Source organism: Equus asinus, chromosome 1, assembly GCF_041296235.1.
Source record: "Equus asinus isolate D_3611 breed Donkey chromosome 1, EquAss-T2T_v2, whole genome shotgun sequence".
Taxonomy (NCBI): Eukaryota; Metazoa; Chordata; class Mammalia; order Perissodactyla; family Equidae; genus Equus; species Equus asinus.
This window is the reverse complement of record NC_091790.1, coordinates 140593684-140600349: the sequence shown is the minus strand read 5'-3', so window position 1 is coordinate 140600349 and position 6666 is coordinate 140593684. Positions and strand designations below refer to the sequence as shown.

Below are 6666 nucleotides of genomic sequence, written 5' to 3'. Positions count from 1 at the left end.
GGAGAGTGGGGACAACCTGGAACCACATCTGTCTCTTAGTGTTTCCAACTTTGGTGTTACAGATGACCTTCCCCCCAATACCTGACGTAGGACATGGAGAAGCTGGAAAAGGAGATATGGAGGGAGCTGGGGGAGCTTCAGGCCCAGCTGCTGCCCCACTCCAACAAGGTCAGCTAACAAATCAGTGGCAATACAAGTGAACTGCAGCAGGGCACCCTGCACTGACCTTTAGACCTTAATGGCTGCTACGTTGCTTTGGAGGTTGAAGTCTCATGCAAATGTCTCTTACGTCCAGCTGCAACCCACAACCACACAGGGAGGGAATTCTGGGAAATGCAGTTCCAATTTCCTAAATTAACACAGTAGGAAGCTACCATGGAAGGGGTTGGATTTGGGATTGATTTTGGAAATAGAGCCAACAGCAGTTGTTGATGGATTGGATTTGATAGATGAGGGACAGAGGATTGCTTGTACATTTTTTTATTTGAACTGTTTTTTTAAACTCAAATTTTTGATCCTTTTTTTCGAGTAGAACAGACTCTACTCTTTACAGGGTTATTTCTGAGTTCTAAAGTTATCTGCCTCTCTCTCACATGTTTTTGTAATTCCTGTATTCCAACGTTCAATCTTGGCTGCCACAATCAGACAGACAGACAGCATGAGGACACTTTTTCTTGCATCTGTAGTGGAAACTTTAGCAGTAGACATTAACTGTTGTGAGTATATCAAATAGATGCAGCAATTTTTTTTTCAGCATTGTCAATACTGATAGTTATGCTCTCATTTTTAATTCAGCTTACTTTCTCTCTTGCAGTTATATAACGATTTTGATAATTAACCTTTCCTGGCTCGAGGGGTGCTTGAATACTGCCCCAGTGGGTTGCCATTATCCTCATATCACTCTTCAGGGCATTGCGACTCCTTTACTGATTCAAGATTAATGTTTAGTCCCTATCTTCAGGAGGAACTGAACCCACCTCCTGCTTGTTGAAATTCTTTCCTCCAGTAACTTCCAGGTCACCCTCTTTTCCTGATTCCCTTCTTGCCTTCTCAGTCTTTTTGGCCTGCCCTTCCTTCAATTGTTTCTCTTATATTGCATCCCAGGGCCCTGCCTTTTGTTTTTCTCTCTTTTGCTCTCCATGAATGATAAATTCTACTGTTTCAGGGAATGTTCCCAACACTCTGGTGGCTTGCAGTCTACATAACAGTGCCTGCTATTTGTTGAGCAACTACCATATGCCATGCACTTTACTACCATATAAAATCTTTAATTTAAAAAAACCCTGTAATCTTTTGTAAGAAATCCTGGATGTGGGTGTTAATTATTCCGGTTCTCAAATGAGGAAATGAAGTCTCAGTGATGTTCAGGATTTGCTCTAGCCAGTTAGTAAGTGGGTTTGAACCAAGGCCTGTCTGACTTGTGAGCTATTGTCATAACAACTACGGTTTACTGCTGCCTAAACATCCATCTTGGGCCTCCTCATTATCAGACTTAAATATCCAATGACATCACCTGGATGTACTCTATCATTTCAAACTTAATATATATTATAAATCCATATCAGTATTATCAGTCTCACCAACCATTGCACCACTCCAACCCCCATGCCATCCAAAATACACATACCTCGGGGCCAGCCTGGTGGTGCAGCGGTTAATTGTGCACATTCCACTTCGGCGGCCCGGGGTTCGCCAGTTCGGATCCTGGGTGTGGACCTATGCACGGCTTGTCAAGCCATGTTGTGGCAGGCATCCCACCTATAAAGTAGAGGAAGTTGGGTACGGATGTTTGCTCAGGACCAGTCTTCCTCAGCAAAAAGAGGAGGATTGGAAGCAGTTAGCTCAGGGCTAATCTTCCTCAAAAAAAAAAAAAAAATACACATACCTCTTCTGATATTCCTTATTCTTTTCAAGGTAACAGGCTCCAAAAGTTTCCACATCTAGAGATATCTTTGGGCACTCTATCTCCTGCACTGCCCATTTCTGGTTGCTCACAAAGTCCTCCAACATTGGGGTCAGAGTTACCTCTGCATCACTGTGGCTCCTGATATCATCTCCTACCTCCTTCCTGAACTCCTGCCACTGTTCTGTCATATCATAATTGGCTCTCTACACTGCTGCCAAAATTATCTTCTGAAAAAAAATCAATCTGGTCCTGTCAGTTTGCTTTAAAACCTTTCTTGGTTCCATTTTGCCTACAGAATAAATTTTAATCTCCTTGGTATGCCACCCAAAGCCCTTGACAATTGGCCGAGCCTATTGTGCAGTCAGCTATTTTTCACACATATGCAAGTGATTATTTTTCATCTGGATATAGATGCTGTAGAGATGCTGAAAATACAAACATTTCAAAGCCTAACTGAATTCATTTTGACTTTTTATCATTTTGCTGTTTTCTCAATCAATGGACACTAAAAAAGCAAACTATTATCATGTGGAGGTGCAATTTTATGTTTGGTAGGAAAAAGATTTTCATAATTGAAATATGGAGAACCAACTAGATCAGGTTTTCATGAAATATTTCTTCTAGGTTTCAGACTTTATTTCAAGTAACTTTCTTAGCCAAAGTTATTAGAAGGGTATGGCTTCTACGTTCGAGGGTGTACCTGGACTGATAAATTTGGTTTTATATGTGTGTTTGGGGGAGAATTTTTATGGTAGAATAATGGAGGAATACAAGCCTTAAGACTTATGAACAGGGAATGACTTTATTCTTCTCAATAATTCAAACAAAATAATTTTTTAATGCCTCTGGCTCTTTTAATAGGCTCCAATAAGGGAATAAAGACAGAGTTAGGAAAAGACATCATTTAGTAATACCGTAATGTTATGGTATGAAACTCTGTTTTCTATTATGACCTGTGGTAAAAAGGAGGATGAAGATTACTTTGCATCCTAATGAAGCCACTGGTTCTCAGCAGCGTCCCCAGGACACTGTCTTGTGCGGTCAGCCTCCCGCTAGTGAAGCAGTTTGTGGATAAAGTGGGCTGTGGGTTCAAACATATTCGGGTTCAAATTCTAGGCATACTATCTAACCTTGAACAAATCAAAGCTCTGAAACTCTATTTTTTCTTCTTCAAATGGGAGTAAAATATCCATTTCAAAGTTATGGTGAAGCTTATAAGAAGTCAGGTTGATCTGCAGGGAATTCATACAGGTTCATTTGCTTTTCTGTGTGCCATGCTTCCAAATCCCTTCTGTGTGTTTAGTGCTTAGTCTCTGACTGGAAGTGTCCTTAGAGCTGATTTAGTCCACTTGGTTTACAGATATGGTTATGGTCTCACAGGTTATCTGCAGGTACGTCAGACAGGAGTTGTATGACCAGGACCCTACCCTGTGTTTTTTCCCTTTCTAGCAGTGATTTCTCTCCTAGTGATGAGGAAACCAGACACCAGTCAAGTGATACAGAGATAGAAAATTGGCTTGGATGTAGCAAACATTCAAGAGGCTACTCAAATGCCAGTGCCGCCCCAGGAGCTGGTCAATAAGCAGTCCCTTTACCTGAGGTGCTCACTGCCTGGTGGAGACGCAGACTTAACCCCTGGTCTGCAGGACAGAGTAGGCTGGAATAACCGTAAGTGAGGTGCCGAGAGCTGTGGACCCAGAGGAAGGAGGGATGCATTCTGCCTGGGGACAAAGTAAAACGGCGTGGAAGGTTGGGGGTGCTGTGTGTAGGGAGGGCAGTCTACCAGCTCACTATTCATCAATTCAACAAATCTGTGGAATAAGAAAGCTGTGTCAGGTAACTACTGTGTCACAGGACTAGATCTGAGAATAGGAGGAGAAACAGCCTACCAAATAATGTCCAGTCACGGAGTGGGGACAGGAATAAGATGCAGAGGAAAATAAAAGCAACACCAGGCAATAATTTTCTCTAAAGAGATAGGAACAAAAGCAGAAGCAGCATTATTTACAGTGCAGCAAACCAGGCAACCTCTGAAGAGCTGGGGCGGGACTCGTTGTTCTCTGTAAGAACACCTCTATTATTTGGTCCCGTTTCTTTTCTGACAGCCAGGCGCGTAGATACAGCTTTCTCCTTGCCCTCTCTCTGTTTCTCCGCCCTTTCTTCCACTCTGCACACAACTCTCTCCTACGTGTCCCCCCTTTCCTCCCAGCTTCTGGTCTCCACCTCTTTGAAGCCCTACTAGGACCCTGCAGGAATGAGGTAACTTCTCGTCTGCACCAGCATATCCAGACAAGCAGAACATGGAGGAAGCAGGCAGCGAGAAGGCTGACAGCAGCTGAGGGCTGCCCGCAGCCCCTTTGGTGCAAGCCTGCATCTATTTGCATCACATTCTTTGTACAATTTTGAGTTATTTGTAATGAGAGTGGTGTTCAACCTTAGTTGGTCCTCGGAATCTTCAAGGGGGCTTTAAAAAGATGTGATCATCCAGGTCACAGAGACCCACAGAAGTGGAATCTTTGCTTGGAGATCTAGTCTGGGAACATTTTAGAAAGCTGCACAGATGTTTCTTATGATGTGCAGTTAGAGCTGAGAATCACGGAATTAATTCAATTTTTTATAGCATTTCCACTGAAAAGTTATTTTTGTAAGCTACCATTATGGAAAGCTGTCAAGCCATCTCCTTTAACATATGGAAGAGTTAAGCTTAAAGATGGTAAATGGCTAAGGAAATTGCAATTTCAAAATACAAAAATTTTTAATAGTTCTTGGTATTTCCCATTTTAAGTTTGTGGGAAACTTATGGGAGCAGTTGGGAGGCATCCTGCTCAGGTTCTCTGGTCTGGAGGGACGGGCAAGGTATCCTGGCCCAGGTGTAAGATCTCTTTATTTATAATACAGTGGTGTCTGGGTGTCAAATATTAACTTTTGTCCAATAATGACAAAAATGGCTGACACTTAAAAACTCCCACTGTGTGCCAAATGCTCTGCTAGATATCACTAGTTCTCTGATTACCCCTAAACCCCACAACAGTCCTGGAAGGTTTTATATGGCTTCCACTTGACAGGTAAAGGAACCGAGGCTTAATGTCACCCAGTTTATAATTGATAAAGCCAGGATTCCAAAATAGATATCTCAAATTCCAAAATTCAGATTCTTAATATGAGAGCTTGTGAGAACATGAAGCTGGGGGGAGAAGCTTGGCCAAACGTCAGGTAAAAGCCAGGATGCTTGAGTGTATAGACCAAAGATATGGCTGGCCCTAAGGAGGCTAGAACTGGGGGACAGGAGGTGGACAGATTAATTGCTGAGACAAGATGTGGTTGTACTCAGCCATTTGTGTGTTCCCATTTGAGACCCCCTCCCTTTGATAGAGACGGTTTGCCTGGAGCTAAACCTTGACCTGTGCTCCAGTGAGCATACTCAGGTGGGGACGAGTTGACTCTGACAGTGTAGCATTCCACTGAAATGTCAGTGGCCTACCGTTTGGGGGAGGCTGTAGATGGACATTCTAAGTTTCCTTCGCCCACCAGAAGATTTCTCAAAAGTCTTCTTGGAGCTCCTGAGCTTGCTAAGTGACCACCTTTGCTTCATTAGATTTTTCTCAAGCACCTCCATATGTCAGGAAGTTTGCTAAGTGTTGGATTGTGTCAGTGGTTCCAGGAGAAATGGAGTCCTAGGAGATGGTAGAAGAGAAAGTTTAGTTTGAGGGTAGAAGGTGTTCTGTGTGAAGGAAGGTGGTGACTGGCTCTAGGAATATTTAGGGGGGCTGGATAGGTAGCTGAGCCATGCAATCAGCTACTTGTCTTAAGGAGAGTGTGTAAAAGAGCACCTGGCTACTGTTGGGCACGAGGCAGACAGAAAATCATGGGGATATACTTGGCAGCTGGAAGCAGAAGGCTTAGGGGTGGTTGGGTCAAATTCAGTTAGGTTGAATGTGGCTGAGGAATTGGCTAAAATGAAGGCCATAGTTATGTTTTCCAGGGGCACTTGAGACTGGGAGTAGCAGAACACACCTATATCAGTCTGAGTTCTCCAGAGAAACAGAACCAGTAGTCGATTGTATGTATATGTAACGAGATTTATTTTAAGTAATTGGCTCATATGATATGTGGGGGATGAAAGTCTGAAATCTGAGGCAGGTCAGCATGCTGGAAACTCAGGCAGATTTCTATGCTAAATTCTTGAGGCAGAATTCTTTCCTCTGCAGGAAACCTCAGTTTTGCTTTGAAGGCCTTCAGTTACTTGGATGAGGCCTACACACATTGTCAAGAGTAATCTGTTTTACTTAAAGTCGACTGAGTGTAGAAATTAATCAATCTACAAAATTTCTTTATGGCAACCTCTAGACTAGTGTTTGACCAAACAACTGGGCACCATGACCTAGCAAAGTTGACACAAAAAGTTTAACCATCTCAATACCCTTAGACTGCCCGGAGGTAGGGGTCAAGGAGTGATGTTGAGATGAGACTCATTGTGGGTGTGGTGTTGCCAGATATTCCTGCAAACTGGATTTGGAGTCATACGTGGACAGTAGTGGTCTCTTCAGGGTGGTGGGAAGGACCAGGAGCCTGCTCTTGCTTACTGGCTGTATACAATTTTCCCTAGAGAAGCCCTATAGGCCCTTCCTACTTTCAGGACTGCCCCCAAATGCCAAAGATCTCTACCAGGTCTGCCAAGGAAAAATATTTTCTCCCTGAGCTGGGCCATGTTGCTGCCAAGTTTTTAGATTGGAGGATTTCCTGGATAGGCAATTTCCTAG

The 6666-nt window shown here is 43.2% G+C and overlaps 1 non-coding gene across 1 annotated transcript; it reads right to left on the bottom strand.

The window, feature by feature from the left end:
* Positions 1-606: 606 nt before the first annotated feature.
* On the bottom strand, positions 607-739 carry LOC123288388 (small nucleolar RNA SNORA31). The gene has a single exon (XR_006532065.1). It is a non-coding gene; the product is annotated as a small nucleolar RNA SNORA31 (small nucleolar RNA).
* Positions 740-6666: the final 5927 nt, after the last annotated feature.